The sequence below is a fragment of the Eleutherodactylus coqui genome, chromosome 10 (genome assembly GCF_035609145.1).
Source record: "Eleutherodactylus coqui strain aEleCoq1 chromosome 10, aEleCoq1.hap1, whole genome shotgun sequence".
NCBI classification, from domain to species: domain Eukaryota; kingdom Metazoa; phylum Chordata; class Amphibia; order Anura; family Eleutherodactylidae; genus Eleutherodactylus; species Eleutherodactylus coqui.
In genome coordinates this window covers 60126655-60152457 of record NC_089846.1, presented here as the reverse complement: position 1 = coordinate 60152457, position 25803 = coordinate 60126655, and positions in this window count along the sequence as shown.

Here is a 25803-nt window from a genome sequence, read left to right as displayed (position 1 = left end):
AAAGAACTGTTGGACTTAATATCAGACCCCTTTTGTTACGAGAGATTGTTTGCGAGAAACAACAACTCTCTCTCTAAGTTCACGAGCATGTGGAATGACTGGCAGAAATTTGAGTTAAATTGTTCGTTCTAATTTTACTACAATGATAACGACTATTTTCCAAATATTTACCTTGCCGCGTTAGTCCAGGTTTAATAATGCTCATATGGAAACATGTCAAACATTGTTTACTATCATACATGTATTCTTCTTCTGAGTCACTGTTTATGTAACAAATACTCATTTGATCTTCATTCAAACGTTGAATACTGTATTACATACGTGATTTATACAATGTTTTCATGTATGCTCTGAAAATGCTCAATAAAAAATATTTCAAAAAAAAAAAAAGGGCAGTGGGATGGGCTTAAGTGCTGCTTCCATGGAATAATAACTAACACCTCTAACAACTAATTAAAACATTTATTATGGATTTTCCACAGAACTTGCTTTAATTAATTATCAAAAACCTCTGAATTGTGCCAGATGCCTTCGAGCGTCTTGGTTTTATTTACATTGGCTTTTGTAAGAACCAAATTGAGCTTATTGTTAACCAGCCAGGCCCTTTCCAGGGAAATGCTATGAATGACAAACCCTCAGAGGAAAAATAAAGTGTTATGGACTGTTATAGGACACAGTAATACAATAACCATCATTTCACCATAACCTTTAATATTGCTTATCGCATCACAGTAGTTTTAAAAGTCATTTTAACATATCCACGTTTTGTCTTTCAATGACTATTTAATAAAGTTAGTTTTTCTTCTTTCATGTTGCAATATATTTCTCCACCATATGAAAAACCGCCACCGTAATCCAGAAAGGGGAATTAGGGTTTTAAGGCCTCGTTCATACGCATGACAAAGTTGCATTGCTACAATGCTACAAATTGCATGCATGTGAAGCCTAAGCTTTCCTATGGGTTACTGCACACATACAATATTTTGTAGCATGCGACAACCCGATAAAAAACCTTGCGGGTCCGGCAATATGCCCGTGACTTGTGATTTACTTGGCACACGCGCTGGCACATCTTAGCCAAAGCACCACACTACCTGCAACCAAGAACAATCACTGCTTGCGGGTGATCCCGCTGCCTCTTCTCCTGGGTTGCATGCTGGCATTGCTGTCCAACCCCCCGCACGACCCTGTGTCCACAGCGCACACAAAAGTTTCCCTGCTCAGCATTCAGCTGTCCTCATGCCACACGCTCGCTTCATAACCACCCTCATGTCTATTTATAAGTGCGTATTGGATGAGGAGCTGGTGACACACATTGCAGAGGGTTGGCAGGGCCAGGCAGTGACCCTCTTTGAAAGTGTGGACAATAGCCCACAATGCTGTTGAGAATTGATGATAGATTGACGTACCAGCCTCCACCTTGTGTGACCCAAGGTGCCCTGAGTTACATAGCAATGGGAAATCCATATGTCCCCACACAATTCATTCTGTGTAGATATCAAATAGCTGAACAACGCGCTAGGAAAGCCGTCTGTGCCCTACTCAAGTCAGTCAGTGTATTTGTGCCAGAGAGCTAAAGCACCGCAATGGGAAATCTTTGTGCACCCACAGCATAGGCGAGCCCATGAAACCCAAGGAAAGTATTAAACAAGAAGCAATTACAGTGCCCAAACATGGCAGAGTTTCACTCTGCCCAGGACCTCGGCCTCTGCACACACCCTCATCAATCGTGGGCATAAAGCGGACTCCGATGCTAGTACAGCAGTGAAGGTCTCATTAAATTAGTTGCGGTTGCTTTCATCACTCCAAAGATTGGATTAACCAGGATGAGGTTCCACGGGCCAAACCTTGCGTAGTTGCATTTTCCCAAGGACATAGGCCTCTGCCCACACCCTCAGCAATCGTGGGCATAAAGCGGACTCCGATGCTAGTACAGCTGTGAAGGTCTCATTAAATCAGTTACGGTTGCTTTCACTGCTCCAAAGACTGGATTAACCAGAAAGAAGTTCCACGGGCCAAAGCTGGCGCAGTTGCATTTTCCCCAGGACATAGGCCTCTGCACACACCCTCAGCAATCGTGGGCATAAAGCGGTCTCCGATGCTGGTACAGCAGTGAATGTCTCATTAATGCAGTAAGACTCCTTTTGTTTGGCCCAAACCAGTGTCTCAGATAACTGTGGTAACATGAGAGAAAATACATGTTGAACAATGCTGATCCCCTGACCCCATGTAGGAGGAGGAGGTGGCATTACAAGGCCAAGAAACCAGGACCCGCTATAGTCTGTGTGGGAAGTATGTGAGTGGGCCCTGGGTCAGGCTCCGTCCCAACCTCCACCTTGTGTGACCCAAGGTGCCCTGACTTACATAGCAATGGGAAATCCATGTGTCCCCACACAATTCATTCTGCGTAGGTGTCAGATAGCTCAATCAACACCGCAAGTGGAAAGCCATCTGCACTCTGCACCCTACCCAAGTCAGTCAGTGTATTTGTGCCAGACAGGTAAAACACCGCTATGGAAAGTCTTAATGCACCCACAGCATAGGCGAGCCAAAGGAACTCAAGGAAAGTATTAAACATGAAGCAATTACAGTGCCCAAACATGGCAGACTTTCACTCCGCCGAAGACCTCGGCCTCTGCCCACACCCTCAGCAATCGTGGGCATAAAGCGGACTCCGATGCTAGTACAGCAGTGAACATCTCATTAATGCAGTAACGCTCCTTTTGTTTGGCCCAAACCAGTGTCTCAGATAACTGTGGTAACACGAGAGAAAATACATGTTGCCCAGTGCTGATCCCCTGACTGCAAGCAGGTGGAGGAGGTGGCATTACAAGGCAAAGAAACCATGACCAGGACCCGCTATAGTCTGTGTGGGAAGTATGTGAGCGGGCCCTGGGTCAGGCTCGGTCCCAGCCTCCACCTTGTGTGACCCAAGGTGCCCTGAGTTACATAGCAATGGGAAATCCATGTGTCCCCACACAGATAGCTTAACACCGCAAGGGGAAGAGTCCTTGAGTTCCTTGCGCTCGCCTATGCTGTCAGTGCACAAAGATGGTATTACACAGGTAGAAATAAGAGTGCCCAAACATGGGAGAGTTTCACGCCGTCAAGGACCTTGGCCTCGGCCCACATTTCTGCCCTAGTCAGTCAGTGTATTTGTGCCAGATAGGTAAAACACCATGATGGGAAGTCTTGATGCACCCAGAGTATAGGCAGCCCCCTGTAACATTTCTGTGGCAGAAGTATAAGCAGACCCCAGTAACATTTCTGTAGTAAGAGTATAGGCAGACCCCAGTAACATTCCTGAAGTAAAAGTATAGGCAGACTCCTGTAACATTTCTGTAGCAGAAGTATAGGCGGACCCCAGTAACATTTCTGTAGTAAAAGTATAGGCAGACCCTTGTAACATTCCTGTAGCAGAAGTACAGGCAGGCCCCTGTAACATTTCTGTAATAATAGTATAGGCAGACCCCAGTAACACTTCTGTAGTAAAAGTATAGGCAGACCCCAGTAGCATTTCTGTAGTAGAAGTATAGGCAGACCCCTGTAAGATTTCTGTAGCAAAGGTATAGGCAGACCCCTGTAACACTTCTGTAGTAAAAGTATAGGCAGACCCCAGTAACATTTCTGTAGTAAAGGTATAGGCAGGCCCCTGTAACATTCCTGTAGCAAAGGTATAGGCAGACCCCTGTAACATTTCTGTAGCAGAAGTATAGGCAGACCCCAGTAACATTTATGTAGTAAAAGTATAGGTGGACCCTAGTAACATTTCTGTAGCAAAGGTATAGGCAGACCCCTGTAACATTTCTGTAGTAGAAGTATAGGCAGACCCCAGTAACATTTCTGTAGTAAAAGTATAGGCAGACCCCAGTAACTTTCCTGCAGCAAAGGTATAGGCAGACCCCTGTAACATTTCTGTAGCAGAAGTATAGGCAGACCCCAGTAACATTTCTGTAGTAAAAGTATAGGCAGACCCCTGTAACATTTCTGTAGTAGAAGTATAGGCAGACCCCAGTAACATTTCTGTAGTAAAAGTATAGGCAGACCCCAGTAACATTTCTGTAGTAAAAGTATAGGCAGACCCCAGTAACTTTCCTGTAGCAAAGGGATAGGCAGACCCCAGTAACATTTCTGTAGTAGAAGTATAGGCAGACCCCAGTAACATTTCTGTAGCAAAAGTAAAGGCACACCCCTGTTATACTTCTGTAGCAGAAGTATAGGCAGACGCCAGTAACATTTCTGTAGTAAAAGTATAGGCAGACCTCTGTAACATTCCTATAGCAAAGGTATAGGCAGACCCCTGTAATATTTCTGTAGCAGAAGTATAGGCAGACCCCAGTAACATTTCTCTCGTAAAAGTATAGGCAGACTCCTGTAGCAGAAGTATAGGCAGACCTCAGTAACATTTCTGTAGTAAAAGCATAGGCAGACCCCTGTAACATTCCTGTAGCAAAGGTATAGGCAGACCCCTGTATCATTTCTGTAGCAGAAGTATATGCAGACCCCTGTAGCATTTCTGTAATAAAAGTATAGGCAGACCTCTGTAACATTTCTGTAGCAGAAGTATAGGCAGACCCCAGTAGCTTTCTGTAGTAAAAGTATAGGCAGCCCCCTGTAACATTCCTGTAGCAAAGGTATAGGCAGACCCCTGTAACATTTCTGTAGCTTAAGTATAGCCAGACCCCAATAACATTTCTGTAGTAAAAGTATAGGCAGACCCCAGTAACATTTCTGTAGCAGAAGTATAGGGAGACCTTTATAACATTTCTGCAGCAAAGGTATAGGCAGACCCCTGTAACATTTCTGTAGCAGAAGTATAGGCAGACCACAGTAACATTTCTGTAGTAAAAGTATAGGCGGACCCCAGTAACATTTCTGTAGTAAAAGTATAGGCAAACCCCAGTAACATTTCTGTAGCAAAAGTATAGGCAGACCCCAGTAACATTTCTGTCGTAAAAGTATAGGCAGACCCCTGTAACATTCCTGTAGCAAAGGTATAGGCATACCCCTGTAACATTTCTGTAGCAGAAGTATAGGCAGACCCCAGTAATATTTCTGTAGTAAAAGTATAGGCAGACCCCTGTAACATTTCTGTAGTGGAAGTATAGGCAGACCCCAGTAACATTTCTGTTGTAAAAGTATAGGCAGACCCCAGTAACATTTCTGTAGTAAAAGTATAGGCAGATCCCCATTAACATTTCTGTAGCAGAAGTATAGGCGGACCCCAGTAACATTTCTGTAGTAAAAGTACACCTAAGAATTAAGTGTAGGGTATGGAATAGGTGGTGCTCTAGATTTACGGGGCTCCCTCTCTCACTCCTACCTCGAGACCCCGTCCCCTCGTATGAGGCCAGGGATTACACCTCCGCATCCAATGCCCGAGGTCCGTCTCGCTGCTGCAGCCAACATCGCTCAGCGGTGAGTGGTCATGTCATCCTACGTCCATATAGGGGACCCACGCGTGAAGGCCCTAATGCTCCCTCCTCGCCTCCTTCCAGGGGTGCCATGTTAGGATAAAGTCCTCGTGGGCGTCCCTTGACCAGCTTGTTAACTCTTCGAGATTGCAAATCATGTCTACTTTTTCTCTCCACTGAGAAAGGGAGGGTGGGCTTTGTTGGAGCCAGTTTAGGGGGATCAGTGCTTTGGCGGCGTCTATCGAGTAAACTATTAGTTTGTTTCTGTAGGGATGGAAGTTTGCTGATGGTTTCCATAGGAAAACTATGTCGGGTGAGATTGCTAAGTTAGGGGAAAAGACTCTCAAGTCCTTCTCTATGTCCTTCCAGAATTGGGTGATACCCGGACACTCCCACCAAATGTGGAGATAGGAGCCTATTGCGGCATTACATCTCCAGCATCTGTTGTGGGGAGCTAGTTTGTAGTCATGGAGCCATTGAGGGGTTTTGTACCACCTGACTAGTAGTTTATAATGACTTTCCTGCATCAGGACACATGGAGACAGGCCATAGGCCAGTTTTAGGATTCATTTAATGTCAACTGTGGATAGTGTGATCTTTAGTTCCCTTTCCCAGGATGTTAAGAAGGTTGGCTTAGTGAATATTTGTGGGGCTATGAAGTTCTTCCTGATAGTGGAGATTTTCCTGGCGGAGGGTTTATCCTCTACTAGGTTGTTTTCAAAACTCATCTTCGGTCTGGAGGATTTGAATTTAAATAAGAATTCACTTACAACTTTTTTCATATATGCTAGTTGTAAGAATGATAGAGTGCTGTTGGGGACCAGTGTATTTAAGATTTCCTCTGGTGTCTTGTGTGCCTGGGTTTGGATGTCTCCCACTCTACTCCCTTGAAATTGCTTCCAGGAGCAAGGGTCTGGGGGGATTTCTAGTAATCTGCACAAACTTCGGATAGGTGTCAGTGGGGAAGGGGCTGGGGCCAATGAGTCTTCAATTTTGTCCCAGGTCTCACATGGGCCCTTGAGGAGGATGTTGAAGCCCTTCGCTCTATAGACTCCTCTTCGAGAACCATAGGCCTTCTGTAAGGGATTCCCCGTGTGAGGCCATCGCGAGATCACACAGTAGCGGATCTCTTGATGGGTGTGTCAGGTCCATCCAAGTTGGATGGCTTGATAGTAGTCCTGGACGCTTGGAAAATCCATCCCCCCTCCGATCTCCTTTTGATCATTAGGTTATAAGCTAATCTAGGTCTCTTTTGTCTCCATACAAAGCCTGTGAAGACCACTCAAGAGATTTAAAAAAGGAGAGTGGGAGATGTATTGGGATCATGCGCAGTTTGTAGAGGGCTATGGGGAATACGTATGATTGCAGAATATTTTTTCACCCAAACCACGAGAGGAATGGGAGGTGGTATGTTCGTAACAGAGTTTTAATTTGAGCGGTTAGTGGGTGGAAGTTGTAAGAATAAAGATCCTCAGATCTTTTGGTGATTTTTATGCCTAGATAGTCCACCGCTGTCTCGGACCAAGCGAAGGGAGAGCTGGATCTTAACGGTCCACATCGAGCTACCGGGACTGAAATGTTGAGTATCGTGGACTTAGTAAAGTTGACTTTGAAATTCGACAGGGAACCAAAGTCTCGTAGTATTAAAACTAGCCTGGGCAGACCCCTCTCTGGTTTAGTGATCACAAACATGATGTCGTCTGCGAATGCAGCAGCCGACAGAGTACGCGAGTAGATACTTAAGCCGTTTATGATCGGGTCTTGTCCTACCCATTGTAGTAAGGGTTCTATAGTGAGAATGAACAGTATCGGGGAGAGGGGGCAGCCCTGGCGTGTCCCGTTTCTGATCTCAAATGATGGTGAGAGTGAGTAATTTATTTTTAGTCTGGCATGTGGATTTGAGTATAGAGTAAATATAGCCGCGATGAGGGGCGGAGGGAAGTTGAAGCGGAGCAGTGCTCTCTCCATGAAGGTCCAATCCACCCTATCGAAGGCCTTCTAAGCGTCAGTGCTTACGAAGGCCATAGGGATTTTACAGCTTTGGGCATATTTGGCTGCATGGAGTAGTCTAAGACAGTTTCCTCTTCCCTCTCTGTCCCGGACAAAACCTACTTGTTCCGGGTCTATCAGCACAGGTATGGACTCACCCATTCTTCTGGCTAAGAGTTTGGCCCAGATCTTTATATCCAAGTTAATAAGCGATATAGGCCTGTAACTACTGCACTGTGTTGGGTCTTTATTCTCTTTCAGAATGAGGGGGATGTGCGCTTCTTGGGCTTGCCTGGGAAGCTTGGCTCCCTTTAGTAGTGCGTTGAACGTTTCAGTGAGTCTAGGGACTAATTGTGTTTTAAAGGCTTTATAATATGCTACTGATAGGCCATCGGGTCCTGGACTTTTACCCTGTGGGAAGGAGTTCATGACTTCCTCTATTTCCTTTTCTGTAATTGGGGTCAGTAAGGAGGCTGCTTCTGTTTCGTCCAGCTCCGGCAATTTTAGGGATCTCAGTGTTTTGTTGAGAGAGTGTATTCTCTGCTTCCCTAAGATTATACAGCTTAGAGTAGAAGAGTTGGAACTCCTTTGCTATGTCTGGCGTGAAAGAGACCCGAGACCCGGGCTGTGTTTTTATAGTGAGGATAGCATTCCTAGCCCTGGTCTTTTTGAGAAGTGAGGTCATGAGTTTGCTGCCTCGATTGCCATGGGCATAGGAGGCCTGTTTAAGATACATGTGTTTCTATTTGAATTTGTCTGCTAAGCAGCATCTGAGTAGATGCTTTAGGCGGTTAGTTCGTCTAAATTCTTTTTGGTCTGTGACTGTTTGGTAACGTGTTCTAGCTTTGCTATTTGGGTTAGTAGCTTGTCAATTTCTCTTTGATTATGCTTTTTCACCCTCGAGCCAAGCGCTATTAGCAGACCTCTTACAAAGGCCTTGTGGGCCTCCCATACCATCGGCAATCCTACATTCCCGTCAGAGTTATTTTTGAAATATTCCTCTAAGAGATCTCCTATTTTAGACCTCTCCTCTAGGCGGTCAAGGAGAGAGTCATTCAGACGCCATCTCTATTCGCCAGGGGCAAGATGCGGTAAGCTGATGTCTAGGTGTATGGGGGCATGGTCCGAGACAGTGATAGGATCAATGCTAGCTTTTCTCAGGTGAGTAAGTAAACCATGGGAGATGAGGAGGTAGTCGAGTCTTTGGAAAGAGGAGTGGACTTGTGAGAAATGTGAGAAGTCCCTAGAGGAGGGGTGTAGGGAACGCCAAGCGTCCAGGACCCCTAGTTCCTGCATGGGGTGATGTAGTCTTTTCAATTTTGTCTGCGAGATCTGGGAGCGACCTGTTGAGGATTCCAGCAATGGGCTCGAGGTAACATTCAGATCCCCTCCCAATATGATGTGTCCTGTGGCAAATTGCTTAAGAATTTCTAGCTGCTTAACCCACCAGGGGACCTGTTCTGAGTTTGGTGCATAAAGGTTGGCGACTGTCAGTTTAATATTGTTGATTAAGCCTCTTAGAAGGAGCACTCTTCCCTCCCCGTCCTGAAACTGTGTGTCAAGTTTAAATGGTATTGACTTGTGAAATACTATGGATACTCCTTTGGCGGCTTTTTAAAGTGTGTGTCTTGAAGCAATAAGATTTTGGTCTTACATTTTTTGAGAAGATGGGCAATACTGTGTCTCTTGCGCGGAGAGTTTAGACCCCGAGCGTTGAGCGACGTGAGGCGGATGGAGGTCATGTCGGCGTCAGGCCCACGTACCAAGAACTGAACCTGCAAAACTAACGTAGGAGAGACAGAGTGAGAACACAAATACTCAGATCCTTCTCAGAGATTAATGGCTAATGGACTACCATGTGAGTGGATGTGGTGGAGGGGGGGTGGGTTAGCAGGTAAACGGAGAGGTTGGGGTAAAGGTGTTCATGGGGTACAAACTTAGAGACAGGAAGAGAAAAAAACAGCTGAAAAAATCCCGGAGGGGCATCCGAGGGAGCGCCAGCCGCACTGTTCAGTCACCAAGGTGTGAGTGCGAGAAGCGCGCAGACAGAACCCCACGGGCTTTTAACAGAGAGTTAAGTCAAACAATGGGGTTAACAGTAGGTAACTTTTCAACTGAGCCTGGCCCATGTGGTCAGGCCCCATCACTGGAGCAAAATATGCACTCGGCGTGCCTTGTTAGGGAGCCATTTGGTGGATGCGGGCCTATATAGCCCTTGTCGGGTAGGTAATGGTGTAAATTAGTCTCTTGTAGAGGCAGCGAGTGGAGATGTCGGTGGGCCGCAGTTGCACTTTAGATGGAATGGCGTTGTGGCGCCCAGTGCGTGTTTTTTTAGGAAAGTGAGTTCGTGGAAGCTCCTTAATTGGGGGCTCTATAAAAAATTCAGGCTAGGCCTGTGCAAAGTTTATCAGTTGTCTTGCCCTTATGTTGGTTTCTTCAGGGCAGAAGAGGCATGAAGTACAGGGCTGGAGTCTTTTACCCTGGGGTCTCTATTGAGCCTATTCCTCTCCCTATGCGAGCAGCGGGTCCTCCTCTTGATTTTGCAGGAGAGAACAGCTAATGCCGTGGTCTTTAGTAGGGTGAGATGCGGCTCGCTCGGGCCGGAGGGGGAGGGGGAGCACGCGGAGCGCGTGCGGCTGTGGCGGGATCTTAGGGGTTAATGTGGGTTACTTGGGTAGGGCAGCCCGTGCCAGGCTTTATTGCACTTGGCCTGTGCCCTCTGTGTATGCCGAGTGTTCCTTGGGTGCCTCTCAACTCTGCAGCATGAGTACCCACTCCTCTCCCCCTATCTCGCTTCTGTGGGAGTTTATGCTGCGCCACAGCCTGGCGGCGATTCACACCCGCTTTCCTCCGGTCCAAACCTGTTCTTGCCCTTTCCGGCGGCTGCAGGTGGGTGCCCGTGTGTTACTGCTAGCACGCGTCCGTCTGCACCTGCGGCTCACCGGGTGCCTCCGTTCCGGCACAGGAATCGAGTCCCCGGACTCTCCTGCAGCTGTAGGCCCCGACGGACTCCCGTGGTCTATAGAGGTCTGGAGCGTCTCTATCTGCTCCCCAGCCGGCAGAGATGCTTATGCTGATATTGAGCGGGATCCTCCTCGAGCAGGTGAGCCGGTAAACTGTTTTTTCTGCTTAGGTTGCAGGAGCAAGGTCTCCGTGAGTCCGCTTCCTCTGCTGGCTAGGCCACGCCCCCTAGGGACCAGTAGTCTAAACTGAAGTCCGGTCATTCCACACCTCACTTCATCTCCAATGGCCGATTTGCTGATGACAGTACAAATTTAGCTGCCATAGCACAAACTTCATTCAACTGCCATAGCACAAATTCCTATTTATTGAATGATAATTAATATGCTATACTAAACTTAACGGTTCCTGATGAGCTGTATGATTTACAGTGAAACGCATTGAACCATGATAAACCGTAATCAATTCTGTAATAAAAGTATGAATTGAACCGTGATGAACCATAATCAATTCTGTAATAAAAGTATGAATTGAACCGTGATGAACCATAATCAATTCTGTAATAAAAGTATGAATTATGAAAGAGGAATGACAATACATGTCTTCTGGTTTTGCAGCTAAAGACCAGGGTTACTATCTCTCCATGGTTATGAACTTGATTGAACTTCTTATTTATCAGTAGTAGATACATTAATTTATTACGGTGGTTTTTGATGATTTAATTGGGAACCCCACTAAAAAAACTGTGACATGTAGGGTTTATTTGGGGTGATGATCTGAGGGGTCCACAACCTATCATTGTGACTATCCTATCACTGTGCATTATTGCAATTGATTGGCCCCAATTTGAACATTGTTCTATCTGTTGCTCTGCCCTCACGGATACATACTTTTGCAGCCGTTCTGAAGTCTTCACCTTGCTTTCAGGCCCTACCAGGGTTTAGCAGTGTCTCTACCTTTTCTGGAGCTGAGGGGTGTGGTGGTTGGATGAGTGATGTCAGTCCTCACCTGTTTCTGAGTGGCGCTGCTCCTATATAAGCTATGCTAGAATTGACATCAGTGCTGGTCAATTTTCAGTTGCTGTCTGGATTGCTGCTGAGGAGCACAGCCTGCCACTGGAGCTCCTCTACCTTGCTGCAGTGGCTGCTTCAGCTAAGTACCATTGCTTGTTACGGTGTACTGTTCCCTTTTTATATTAGGGCTCCCTGGTAGAGAATTATTAGTGGCCTAGGCACGAGTTGTTGGTCCGCACTTGTCGGAAGCGATCGGCCCACCGAGCAGGCAGGGCTCCCTCCCGGGTTAGGGGTTTGCAAAGGATTTCCCGTAGTTTTGTATTTTCGTTGCACGGTCATGCTTGTTTGTTTTGTTATGCGCAGTTGTGTCTGTTCTTTTGTTTATGACTATCGCACGTCCAGTAAGGATGCGACAGATTGACCAGCCCTTACTTACTCAGGGAGATTCTGTGTGTTTAATATGAATCCCCTTGAGGTTTTGTCACACCAGCTTGGAGCGCTGGCTGCTGAGGTCACAGACGTAAAACAGCGACAACTTGCGCTGCAGGTTCCCAGCAAGGAACCGAAGATTGAGCTACTCGATCATTTTGCTGGTTATAGGCTGAAATTCGGATCTTTTCAGGATGCCTGTAAGCTCTATTTTAGACTGTGTCCCGGGTCTTCAGGGGACTACGCCCAGAGGGTGGGCATTGTAATTTCCAGACTGCAGGGGGGCGCCGCAGGCATGGGCTTTTTCCTTGCCTTCGACGTCTGAGGTCTTGGCCTCAGTGGATAGCTTTTTTGCTGCATTGGGTCTTATCTATGATGACCCAGATAAGATATCTGTGGTTAAGGGAAATATCAGATGTTTGCGACAGGGAGACTCCCCTGTTGAGGATTATTGTGCTGGGTTTTGACAGTGGGCAGCAGAAACTCAGTGGAATGACCCTGCTTTAAAGATCCAGTTCCATTGTGGTCTGTCCAATAAGATCAAGGACGTACTGGTAGGGTATCCAGTACCCCGCAGTCTAGATGAGGCTATGTCTCAGGCTATTAAATTTGGGAGACGGATCAGGGAGAGGCATCAGGAACTTTCCATAGATTCTGGCTTCTTGCCTGCGGATGCGGAGGAGCCCATGCAGCTGGGGTCACTGGCTCGCAGGGTTAGGAGTGGGAGGAAGGTACAGTGTAAAGGTCGATGCTTTTCCTGTAACTGCACAGGTCATATGGCTCAGTTTTGTCTCCGACATAATTGCCAGCCGGAACTTGATGGCCTGGAGTTTAGTGAGAAGGTCCCTCTAGGCTATCAAATTGCTTGGGTATCATCCTCCAGGTATCATCCTCCTTTGACAGTGTGGGCAGTCCCATAAAAGTCTTTCTGGATTGTGGAGCTAGTATTAATTTAATACATCAGGAAACAGTCAAACATTTAGGCTTAGAGAGGAATCCTTTGGATTTTCTTATCCCTATGTCCGCCATTGATGTTGCTCCACTATATCAGAGAAGTCTGAGGTTTTGCGTGCCTAATGTCCATTTAAAGAGTAAGCTGTTCCACATGGAAATTATAACATTATATGACATGGAGTCCCTCCCTACGCAAGTAGTCTTGGGGTTGTCTTGGCTACACTTACACAACCCAGTAGTGGACTGGGAAAAGAGGGACATTGCAAAATGGAGCCCTGGTTGTCTGTCCTGTTGCATTTCTGTTGATGTAGCTTCTATTTAGGCAGAGGAGTTGCCTGAATTTATCGCTGACTTCTCTGATGTGTTTTTCCCAGGAGGGGGCAGACAAATTACCATCGCACAGAAAGGGGAATTGTGCAATTGAACTTCTTCCTGACTGCAAGTTTCCCAAGAGTTGTATGTACAACATATCTGCCCCTGAGAGACTGGCGCTTAAAGATTATATCCAGGACAGTTTGAGAAAGAGTCATATATGGCCATCTAATTCCCCGCTAGCTGGGTTCTTCTTTGTAAAGAAAAAAGATGTCGGGTTACGTCCCTGTGTTGACTTTAGGGAATTGAACAAAATCACGAAACACAATCCATACCCTCTTTCCCTTATCCCGGATCTGTTTCACAGTTGAATGGCTCCAACTGGTTTTCTAAACTTGACTTGCGCAGGGCATATAATTTAATGTGGATTAAGGAGGGGGACGAGTGGAAGACTGCGTTTAATACCCCAGAGGGACATTATGAGAGTCTGGTGATGCCTTTTGGTCTCACTAATGCTCCTGCTGTGTTTCAGTCCATTTATCAATGAGGTTCTCTATAAGTTTGTGGGCAGATTTGTATTAGTATACCTGGATGATATTTTGATCTTTTCCCCTGATTTTGAGTCTCACTTTTCCCATGTTCGCCAGGTCCTCCAAGTTTTGCAAGAGAATTGTTTGTTTGCCAAAAGAGAAAAGTGTGTGCTTGCTGTACAAGAGATCACATTTTTGGGGCATATAATTACCCAAGAGGGTTTCAAGATGGACCCTGAGAAGGTTCAAGCGGTGCAGGACTGCGTCCTACCAGAGAATGTGAAAGCCCTACAAAGGTTCTTAGGATTCGCCAACTATTACCGTAGATTCATTAGGAATTTTTCAGTGATTATTAAACCTCTTACTCATATGACAAAGAAGGGGTGCTTTCCTACTAAATGGTCGGCAGAAGCAATGCAGTCATTTCAGAAATTGAAGAAGTGTTTTGCTACGGCTACGGTTCTGGTGCAGCCAGATTCTTCTAGGTCTTTTATTGATGAGGTCGATGATTCAGAGGTGGGGGTTGGAGAAGTTCTATCTCAGGGAACGGAGACATTGCAAGATCTCCGCCCGTGTGCATTATTCTCTCGTAAATTTTCTTCTTCGGAACAAAATTATGATATTGGGGACAGGGAATTATGGGCGATTAAATGGGCATTTTCTAGAAGGGGCGCGACACAAAATAACGTTTTTCACAGATCACAAAAACCTTATATATCTGGAATCTGCTAAGAGACTTAATTCCAGACAGGCACGCTGGTCGCTTATCTTTTCCTGCTTCAATTTTTTAGTTACATATCGTCCAGGCTGGAAGAATGTGAAGGCCGATGCTCTTTCAAGAAGTTTTCTTCCAGTAGTTTCTGATTAACCTCCTGCCCCAATCCCGTTGGAAGGGGTGGTGGTGTCGGCAGTGTCATTAGAGTTAGAGGAGAAAGTCCGTAGAGCACAGGATTTGGCCCCGTCAAAGCTTCCGGTTGGGAAGCTTTCTGTTCCAGTTCATCTAAGGTTACAGGTGCTGGCCGAGATTCATAGTTCGGTATTGGCCGGGCATCCGGGAATTAATAATACCCGTAGGCTACTCTCTAGAACATTTTGGTGGCCGTCATTACGACGGGATACTTCAGTTTTGTTTCATCGTGTGAGGTGTGTGCCAGAACCAAGTCATCCTGCAGTCGGCCAGTTGGTATGTTATTGCCGTTGCCTATTCCTATGAGACCATGGACTCATTTGTCCATGGACTTCATTACGGATTTACCACCTTCCGATGGCAACACAGTTGTTTGGGTGGTAGTGGATCGGTTTAGCAAAATGCGCTATTTTGTGGCACTCCCTGGTTTACCGAATGCTAAGACATTGGCGAGTTTGTTCATTTCCCACATTGTTAGACTACATGGTTTACCAAAGAATATAGTCTCCGATCGTGGCGTACAATTTTTTTTCCAGCTTTTCGTGAATAGTCTGCTCTCGTTTGGGTGTCCAGCTCTCGTTTTCCTCAGCATACCATCCAGAGACCAACGGGCAGACTGAGAGATGTTATCAGAACCTGGAGCAATGTTTATGTTGTTATGTCTCGGAAAACCAGGAGGACTGGTTGAGGTTCTTACCACTAGCTGAGTTTGCTCGAAACAATAGACCACTGGAGTCTACGGGGACATCGCCATTGTTTTGTAACTACGGATTTCACCCATGTTTTGGCCCCCTTTCCAAGAAGGGTTTCGGAGGTACCAGGAGCAAATGAGTTTTATTCTGATATTGAGGCCGGGTGGGCTGAGGTCCAGAGAAATTTACAGCCATTAGTTCTGCGGAGCAAGCGAGTTGCAGACAGTCATCGCTCTGAGGGTGCAGGATTCTATGTTGGAGACTTGGTTTGGTTGTCTACCAGAAATATAAAACTCAAACAACCTTCCGCTAAACTTGGCCTGCGATTTATCGGTCCGTTTAAAATAATTGAGAAGATTAATGCGGTCACTTTTCGGTTAGAAATTCACAGTGCGATGAAGACCAATGTTTTCCACAAATCTCTGCTTAAAAGATTCATCGATTCTGGGAATGATTCACCACCACCGGCTCCTGTGGTAGTGGATGGGAAGGACTGTTTATGCCTCTCTGAAGTGCTAGAGTTGAATCTAAATGCAGGACTGTCCACCTTTCCATGTGGTCTTTGCCCCTGAACTATTTGAAACCGCTTCACAGACTGGCATTTTCTATTATTTTATTGCTTTTTTTTTTCATACTGTTTTGTGTGTATTTATATGCTCCTTACCTTTGTGTAAATATCTCCTTTTGAATATTTTTTATCTAAGCACTGCTAACCTTTTTTAGAATAAAGCTTTAAACTTTATTTAGTCATTCTTGAATCCTTTAAGCAAAGTGTGTTAATTGTGTGTTGGCTGGTTGAAACTGTGGTGACTGACCTACCTGTCAGAAATGATCAGTGGTGACAGTGAAGTGTGTTGGGGTGTACTGGGCTATGCTGGGTGTGATTTGGGCTCCATCTTACACGAGTGCAGATCCAGAGAGCTGAAAATAAGTTGACCTTGCGGTCTACCCTTAGGTGCCATAAGTCACAGGTTTGTGACTGTTGTACCCGTAAACCCAATTACCATAACAGTGGTTATTTTGATGGGTACCAAAATAATGTAAGGCTTGAAGGACAATTAGGGGAGAAAGCCTGATGAAATCTGGGAGCATTAGGTACAAGATGGATGAATATGTCACCCTCTATGGAGGGTGACTTCTGCCCAGTGATAGAGTGGCTGGCAGCAGCAGCAGATTGGCTGAAGAAAAATGTCGGTAAAATGCCTGTGGTTGTAAGGCAGAGTGAGGTTGCCTGGCAGCAGCTAGTGATAGGCCCAGAGGAAATGACTGGAAGAAACAGCAGTGATATTTGTAGGTCCATAGATGTGGGGCCATCATCATTTAGAAAGGAAGCAGCATCCCACCGTCCCTCCCTTAGGTTTGTCGCGGTGTAGTTAATGGTGGATTTTTGCCCACATTAGGCGAGTGGGCAGGTAAATTTGGGGAGAATTTGGTGGTGGTAATCTCGTATCTGTAAGACAGTTTACATGAACTGTTATGGTTATTTATTGGTTAAAAACCTTGTGTCTGTAAGACACAGTTTACAGGAAGTGTTATGGTTATTATCGGTTACATTTCTCCCCAATGTTTGTAACCCCGTTAAATAAACATCGCAGCCATTTTTTTCAATACTGGTTTCTGTGTCTGTTATTTATAAGAGTTTGGTAATGTTTTATTAAAGCGTTCGATTCCATGCTACATAAGGTGTCATCTAACCAAACAATGGTCCTGCCTCTGTGGCTCTTGTAATAGTGAAATCAGGCCCCTTTGCTGTATATCATCACATCAATTTTAAACATTATGTGCCACATTTCATCATTCCACCCATTCATACATGGCTCTCATCGATGGTCACCTGGTTCTGATGGGGGTGTGCATTGAACACCTACAATATATAAAAAGTAGCAGATGACAATGTCTACATGTAGCCTATAGGTCATTCAACACATAATTTTAATGATACTTTAACTTCTTTCAACTATAGCTATTAGTGAGACACAAAACGTATCTTATATGGATTAACGGTGATGTCAATATCTGAAGGGTTCTCGTCTGATTCCAAGCTGAAATTCTGCAGTATAGAAGTGAGAAAAAGAAAGATCTCCATTCTTGCCATTCCTTCTCCCAGGCAAATCCTCCGTCCTATAAGGAATGGTAAAAACAAGAGTTTTTATTTCAGAAACCTGTTTTTGTATAACAAATGCTAAAATAGAAAATTTGCCATGATCATCAAAATTAGCACTATTATGAAAATACATGAAATTTGTATTCTGTGTGATCATCTGAAAAATACCTGCTGAAAATGGAAGGAAAGCTTCATTCTTCTGAAACTCTCCCTTCTCATTCAGAAAATGCCCTGGGTCAAATTTTGTTGGTTTCCTAAAGTATTTGGGATCTTTCAGTACAGATGAGAGGAGAGGAAACACTGTGGTGTTGACAGGATGTCTGGTTGCTTGTCATAGCAACTCTAAGGATCCATTTACATGGGACGAATGTCAGGCAAATGATGCCTGACACTCGTCCCTGTGTGTCCGCGCTACCGTGCTTTCACACGGGAGCTACTAGTTCTGGCTCGCTCACGGAGCACCCAGCAGGGGGCGTGGCAGTGCAGGAGATTTCTCTCCTTTCGCATCCCCGCCCTCTCCATTGAGATAACACAGTGCCCATTCATTACTGAACGGCCGAACGACCGCTGTGTTGTCTCGATGGAGAGGGGCGAGGAAGCGAGAGGAGAGAAATCTCCCTCACTGCTCCGCCCCCTGCTGGCCACTCCATAAGCAAGCCAGCTCTGCTACCTCCTGTGCAATAGCACGGGAGCGAGGAAACACAGGGATAAGTATTGGACATCGTTTGCCCGACATTCATCCCGTGTAAATAGACCTTAAGATTCTTACTGTATGTCTAGCAGTCACTCTTTGAGCCACTCACATGAATGCTTTGTATCTCTATTAGAGATGAGCGAGCACCAAAATGCTCGGGTGCTCGTTACTCGAGACGAACTTTTCGCGATGCTCGAGGGTTCGTTTCGAGTAACGAACCCCATTGAAGTAAATGGGAGACTCGAGCATTTTTGTATATCGCCGATGCTACCTAAGGTTTCCATTTGTGAAAATCGGGGCAATTCAAGAAAGTGATGGGAACGACACAGCAACGGATAGGGCAGGCGAGGGGCTACATGTTGGGCTGCATCTCAAGTTCCCAGGTCCCACTATTAAGCCACAATAGCGGCAAGAGTGCCCCCCCCCCCCTCCCAGTTTTTACTTCTGAAAAGCCCTCATTAGCAATGCATACCTTAGCTAAGCACCACACTACCTCCAACAAAGCACAATCACTGCCTGCATGACACTCCGCTGCCACTTCTCCTGGGTTACATGCTGACCAACCCCCCCCCCCTCCCCGCACGACCCAGTGTCCACAGCGCACACCAAACTGTCCCTGCCCAGCCTTCAGCTGCCCTCATGCCACGCCACACTCATGTCTATTTATAAGTGTGTCTGCCATGAGGAGGAACCGCAGGGGCACACTGCAGAGGGTTGGCACGGCTAGGCACAATGCTGTACAGAAGCAATGAGAAATCCAATCCTGTGCCACCTCCATCTGGAGCTGCACACGTGGGCATAGCAATGGGGAACCTATGTGCCACACACTATTCATTCTGTCAAGGTGTCTGCATGCCCCAGTCAGACCGCGGTTTTTTATAAATAGTCACAGGCAGGTACTACACCGCAATGGGAATTCCGTGTGCACCCACAGCATGGGTGGCTCCCTGGAACCCACCGGCTGTACATAAACGTATCCCATTGCAGTGCCCATCACAGCTGAGGTAATGTCCGATTAAATGCAGGTGGCCTTCGGCCCACACTGCATGCCCCAGTCAGACTGGGGTTCTTTAGAAGTGGACACATGCAGTTACAACTCCCTGTGGACCCACAGCATGGGTGGGTGCCAGGAAGCCACCGGCGGTACATAAATATATCCCATTGCATTGCCCAACACAGCTGAGGTAATGTCGTGCTTAATGCAGGTGGGCTTCGGCCCACACTGCATGCCCCAGTCAGACTGGGGTTCTTTAGAAGTGGACACATGCAGTTACAACTCCCTGTGGACCCACAGCATGGGTGGCTCCCTGGAACCCACCGGCGGTACATAAATATATCCCATTGCAGTGCCCAACACAGCTGATGTAACGTCAGCTGTAATGCAGGTGGGCTAAAAATTACACTGTAGGCGAGGGCCCCCAAAAATTGGTGTACCAACAGTACTAATGTACCTCAGAAAAATTGCCCATGCCCAACCAAGAGGGCAGGTGAAATCTATTAATTGCTTTGGTTAATGTGGCTTAATTGGTAACTAGGCCTGGAGGCAGCCCAGTTAAAATAAAAATTGGTTGAGGTGAAAGTTTCAACGCTTTAAAGAGCATTGAAACGTATAAAAATTGTTTAAAAAAATTATATGACTGAGCCTTGTGGGCCTAAGAAAAATTGCCCGTTCGGCGTGATTATGTGAGGTTTCAGGAGGAGGAGCAGGAGGAGGAGGAGGAATATTATACACAGATTGATGAAGCGAAAAGGTCCCCGTTTTTGATGGTGATAGAGAACGATGCTTCCATCCGCGGGTGCAGCCTACGTATTGCTTAGGTATCGCTGCTGTCCGCTGGTGAAGAAGAGAAGTCTGGGGAAATCCAGGCTTTGTTCATCTTGATGAGTGTAAGCCTGTCGGCACTGTCGGTTGACAGGTGGGTACGCTTATCCGTGATGATTCCCCCAACCACACTAAACACTCTCTGACAAGACGCTAGCCGCAGGACAAGCAAGCACCTCCAGGGCATAGAGCGCGAGTTCAGGCCACGTGTCCAGCTTCGACACCCAGTAGTTGTAGGGGGCAGAGGCGTCACCGAGGACGGTCGTGCGATCGGCTACGTACTCCCTCACCATCCTTTTACAGTGCTCCCGCCAACTCAGCCTTGACTGGGGAGCCATAAAGCTGGCAAAGGCCTTGGAGAATGTTCCCCTGCCTGTGCTGTACATGCTGCCTGATCTCTGCGCCTCCCCTGCTACCTGGCCCTCGGAACTGCGCCTTCGGCCACTAGCGCTGTCGGATGGGAATTTTACCATCAGTTTGTCCACCAGCGCCCTGTGGTATAGCATCATTCTCGAACCCCTTTCCTCTTCGGGAATGAGAGTGGAAAGGTTCTCCTTATACCGTGGGTCGAGCAGTGTGTACACCCAGTAATCCGTAGTGGCCAGAATGCGTGTAACGCGAGGGTCACGAGAAAGGCATCCTAACATGAAGTCAGCCTTGTGTGCCAGGGTACCTGTATGCAACACATGGCTGTCCTCGCTAGGAAGATCACTTTCAGGATCCTCCTCCTCCTCCTCCTCCTCTGGCCATACACGCTGAAAGGATGACAGGCAAGCAGCATGTGTACCCTCAGCAGTGGGCCAAGCTGTCTCTTCCCCCTCCTCCTCATGCTCCTCCCCCTCCTCCTCCTACTCAACGCGCTGAGATATAGACATGAGGGTGCTCTGACTATCCAGCGACATACTGTCTTCCCCCGCCTCTGTTTCCGAGTGCAAAGCATCTGCCTTTATGCTTTGCAGGAAACTTCTCAAGAGGCATAGCAGAGGAATGGTGATGCTAATGATTGCAGCATCGCCGCTCACCACCTGGGTAGACTCCTCAAAGTTTCCAAGGACCTGGCAGATGTCTGCCAACCAGGCCCACTCTTCTGTAAATAATTGAGGAGGCTGACTCCCACTACGCCGCCCATGTTGGAGTTGGTATTCCGCAATAGCTCTACGCTGCTCATAGAGTCTGGCCAACATGTGGAGCGTAGAGTTCCACTGTGTGGGCACGTCGCACAGCAGTCGGTGCACTGGCAGATGAAACCGATGTTGCAGGGTCCGCAGGGTGGCAGCGTCCGTCTTGGAGTTGCGGAAATGTGCGCTGACCCGGCGCACCTTTCCGAGCAGGTATGACAAGTGTGGGTAGCTTTTCAGAAAGCGCTGAACCAACAAATTAAAGACATGGGCCAGGCATGGCATGTGCGTGAGGCTGCCGAGCTGCAGAGCCGCCACCAGGTTACGGCCATTGTCACACACGACCATGCCCGGTTGGAGGCTCAGCGGCGCAAGCCAGCGGTCGGTCTGCTCTGTCAGACCCTGCAGCAGTTCGTGGGCCATGTGCCTCTTCTCTCCTAAGCTGAGTAGTTTCAGCACGGCCTGCTGACGCTTGCCCACCGCTGTGCTGCTACGCCGCGCGACACCGACTGCTGGCGACGTGCTGCTGCTGACACATCTTGATTGCGAGACAGAGGTTGCGTAGGAGGAGGAGGGTGGTTTAGTGGAGGAAGCATACACCGCCGCAGATACCACCACCGAACTGGGGCATGTAATTCGGGGGGTGGGTAGGACGTGAGCGGTCCCAGGCTCTGACTCTGTCCCAGCCTCCACTAAATTCACCCAATGTGCTGTCAGGGAGATATAGTGGCCCTGCCCGCCTGTGCTTGTCCACGTGTCCGTTGTTAAGTGGACCTTGGCAGTAACCGCGTTGGTGAGGGCGCGTACAATGTTGCGGGAGACGTGGTCGTGCAGGGCTGGGACGGCACATCGAGAAAAGTAGTGGCGACTGGGAACCGAGTAGCGCGGGGCCGCCGCCATCATACTTTTGAAAGCCTCCGTTTCCACAAGCCTATATGGCAGCATCTCCAGGCTGATCAATTTGGCTATGTGAACATTTAACACTTGAGCGTGCAGGTGCGTGGCGGCATACTTGCGCTCGCGCTCAAACAGTGGTGCTAGCGACGTCTGGACGCTGCGCTGAGAGACATTGCTGGATGGAGCCGAGGACAGCGGAGGTGAGGGTGTGGGTGCAGGCCGGTAGGCACTCGTGCCTGTGTCCTCAGAGGGGGGTTGGATCTCAGTGGCAGGTTGGGGCACAGGGGGAAAGGCAGTGGTGCAAACCGGAGGCGGTGAACGGCCTTCGTCCCACCTTGTGGGGTGCTTGGCCATCATATGCCTGCGCATGCTGGTGGTGGTGGCTCCCCAGCTGATCTTGGCGCGACAAAGGTTGCACACCACTGTTCGTCGGTCGTCAGGCGTCTCTGTGAAAAACTGCCACACCGTTGAGCACCTTGACCTCTGCAGGGTGGCATGGCGCGAGGGGGCGCTTTGGGAAACAGTTGGTGGATTATTCGGTCTGGCCCTGCCTCTACCCCTGGCCACCGCACTGGCTCGGCCTGTGCCCACACCCTGACTTGGGCCTCCGCGTCCTCGCCCGCGTCCACGTCCTCTAGGCCTACCCCTACCCCTCAGCATGGTGTATTACCAGTAGTGCAGAAACAGAACACTGTAATTAAATGTGCCGCTTACTGGCCTGTGGTTGGAGGCTGACTTCGCTTACGGAACGCCAGGAAATAATTTGGAGGACTACTACACCCAGCAGAGACCCAGAACACTGAGGACAGTCACAGGCAGCCCAAATAGTTTTTTTTCCCCAAATGTTTTTGCAAAGGCCCACTGCCTATATTCAATCAATATATCTCTTCTCTCTCTGCGTCACCACTTCTGGCCCTGGAGTATGTCAAAGAACTGCAGAGTGTTGCACTGTGGACTGCAATACAGCGGTGATTTAACAGCCCAGACAGAGCCAGGAAATAATTTTGCGCAAGCCTGCTGTAACACTTAGCTGGCTGCGTATGAATGAGGAGGACTACTACACCCAGCACAGACCCAGAACACTGAGGACAGTCACAGGCAGCCCAAATAGATTTTTTCCCAAAATGTTTTTGCAAAGGTCCACTGCCTATATTCAATCAATATGTCTTCTGTCCCTGCCTCACAATATATGTCTTCTGTCCCTGCCTCACAATATATGTCTTCTGTCCCTGCCTCACCACTACTGGCCCTGCACTATATCTAATTACTGCAGGGCGCAATGCTCTGCACGGCCGATATACCAAAAAAAAAAAAGTGCAACACTGCAAAAAGCAGCCTCCACACTACTGCACACGGTTAGATGTGGCCCTAAGAAGGACCGTTGGGGTTCTTGAAGCCTAAAATACTCCTAACACTCTCCCTATAGCAGCTCCACCAAGACAGCACTTTCCCTCCTCTGTCAGAACAAATCTGTGGAGAGCTACGGGAGGGGCCGATTTTTATACTCGGGTGACACCTGATCTCGCCAGCCACTCACTGCAGGGGGGTGGTATAGGGCTTGAACGTCGCAGGGGGAAGTTGTAATGCCTTCCCTATCTTTCTATTGGCCAGAAAAGCGCGCTAACGTCTCAGAGATGAAAGTGAAAGTAACCCGAACATTGCTCGAACACGCTAATACTCGAACGAGTATCAAGCTCGGACGAGTATGTTCGCTCATCTCTAATCTCTATTTGTTATTCTTTCCTCTATAAACAGAAACCCTTAGTATCATTTTTGCTATATGACAGATATCACTGGCGTTTGATGCACCCCTTTGATTTACAGTAGGGTATGTCAAGTTCTCTTGAGATGTCCATTCTTTTGACAGGAGTGCATGCAACCCTATTCTTTCTATAATAACTTACAAAAATTGCAGTAGAGGCATCGAGCAGAGCCTCTGTCATAGATGTGAGTACAGTCTAACCTTGGAGCTGCAGCATATTAATGAAAATGTTTAGGTCAAGAAAAGTAAATTTTCTGGCTTGAATATCGTAAGTAAATCTCATGCCTATATTCTTGTTGTTTAATCATAATACTAATTCTTCAAATAAAGCATTTTTCCCATCCCACAACATGAGCACGTCATATATAAATCGTTTCTGAAATAGGAGACCTTTGTCAATTTCAAAGTCATCTGAAAAGGTATAAGTAGCTTCCCACCACCAAAAGAAAAAAGATTCATATAAGACGGCTCACCTGACGAATACTGCAAATAGCTAAATTTCCAGCACATTAGGTCTTTGTCCATTTAATTAAATTTAATCCTAAAAACGATTTTTTTTTTCTCAATCAAATTTTTATTGGTATCAAATGAGTGAAACTGTTACAGATAATTGTTATCATAGCTTACATCTTGCAAACATGTATTATGTAGAGTCTAATAGGTATAGTGGTTAATGTTGATACATTTTTAGGGTTAGTTTAAAGTAAAGAATAATACATTTTTCATATGTGAATATGTGGGAAGTTAGGGAGAGGAGGGTGGAGGGAGGGGGGAGGGAAGACAGAGAAGAGGAAGGAAACATGAACGAACAAAAAAGAGCATCACTTTTAAATATCAGAGTGGAAATCTATTATTCCATTGGGTCCACACCGCTTCATACTTTAAATAGGACTTATTTCTGAGTGCAAGAATTTTTTTGAAAATGCTATGTTCGGATATCATTTGTATTAGATCATTTACATGTGGTATATCTGTTTTTTGCCAATTTCTGGCTAGCAGTAATTTAGCTCCCATCAGAATATGGCTTATCAGACGTCTGGTATCGGATCCAACTTCTTTTAAATCCAAGAGCAGGAGAGCTGTAGCCGGACATCTCGGTAGCTTTGTTTCTGATATTTTATTTATTAATAAATAGATGTCAGACCAGTAATGTGTAACTTGAGGGCAAGACCAGAATATATGTAGTAGCGTGCCTTCTTGTCCGCAACCCCTCCAGCATCCCGTGTCTGGGGTTAATCGTCTGTTTCTTAGTTGTACCGGTGTTAGATACCATCTTGGAAGAGTTTTTAGATGTGTTTCTAATATGTTGGAGCAATTCGTCGCTTGTTTTGCACATTTAAAAGCGTCTAGCCAGCTTTCTAATTGGATCTTTATTTTTAGATCTTTTTCCCAATTTAGAAGGTGACATTTTTTCCCCGATTTCAGGTTGCCCCCCATTTGGTTGTAGAAGAGTTTTGTTTTGGATTTGTTTCCTTTTTGAAGTTTCGAAGGATTTAATGATAGTATCTGCGGGAGTAGCGCTTTCTGTAGTTGGGTGGTTTGGATTAGCGATCTTATTTGAAAGTACCTAAATATGTCCGTTTTTGGTAGTCTGTATTGTTTGATTAGCTTTGTAAAAGATTTTAGTTCTTTATTCTCAAAAAGATCTGATATGTATTTTACTCCTGCTCCATACCAGGATGATAATTGTAGCCCCTGAATGAAATGTTCAAGGGTGCCAATAGGGATCTGATTGTGGGCCTCTGACACAGATTTTTCTGATAGATAGGTAAGTTTGGTTCACGCCTCTAATGTCGCCGAGATAGTTAAAGAGGCAGGAGGAATGTGAATTAGTGTTTTTAGAGGTGGGTGTAGGGCTGACAGAATAGTTGCGTAGATTAGTGGGCTTAAAGTTTTTTTGGTTTGTCATTTCTAATTCTATATTGTACCAGCTGGTGTTTTTGGAGTGGGTAATCCAGCATTTTGATTGGTTGAGTAGTAATGCATATCTATAAGCTTCTAATTTGCGGAGGTCTACTCCTCCTTGTGATTTGTGCAGGAATAGGATAGAGCGAGCTATTCTGGGAGGCTTGCTATTCCATACATAGTTGGTCATCTGTCTTTGAAGGTTTTGTAGAGTTACTTGGTGGATAGGTATGGGTAGTGTCCGGAAGTAATATAATATTTTTGGGAGAATTCTCATTTTATATAAAACTATTCGACCAA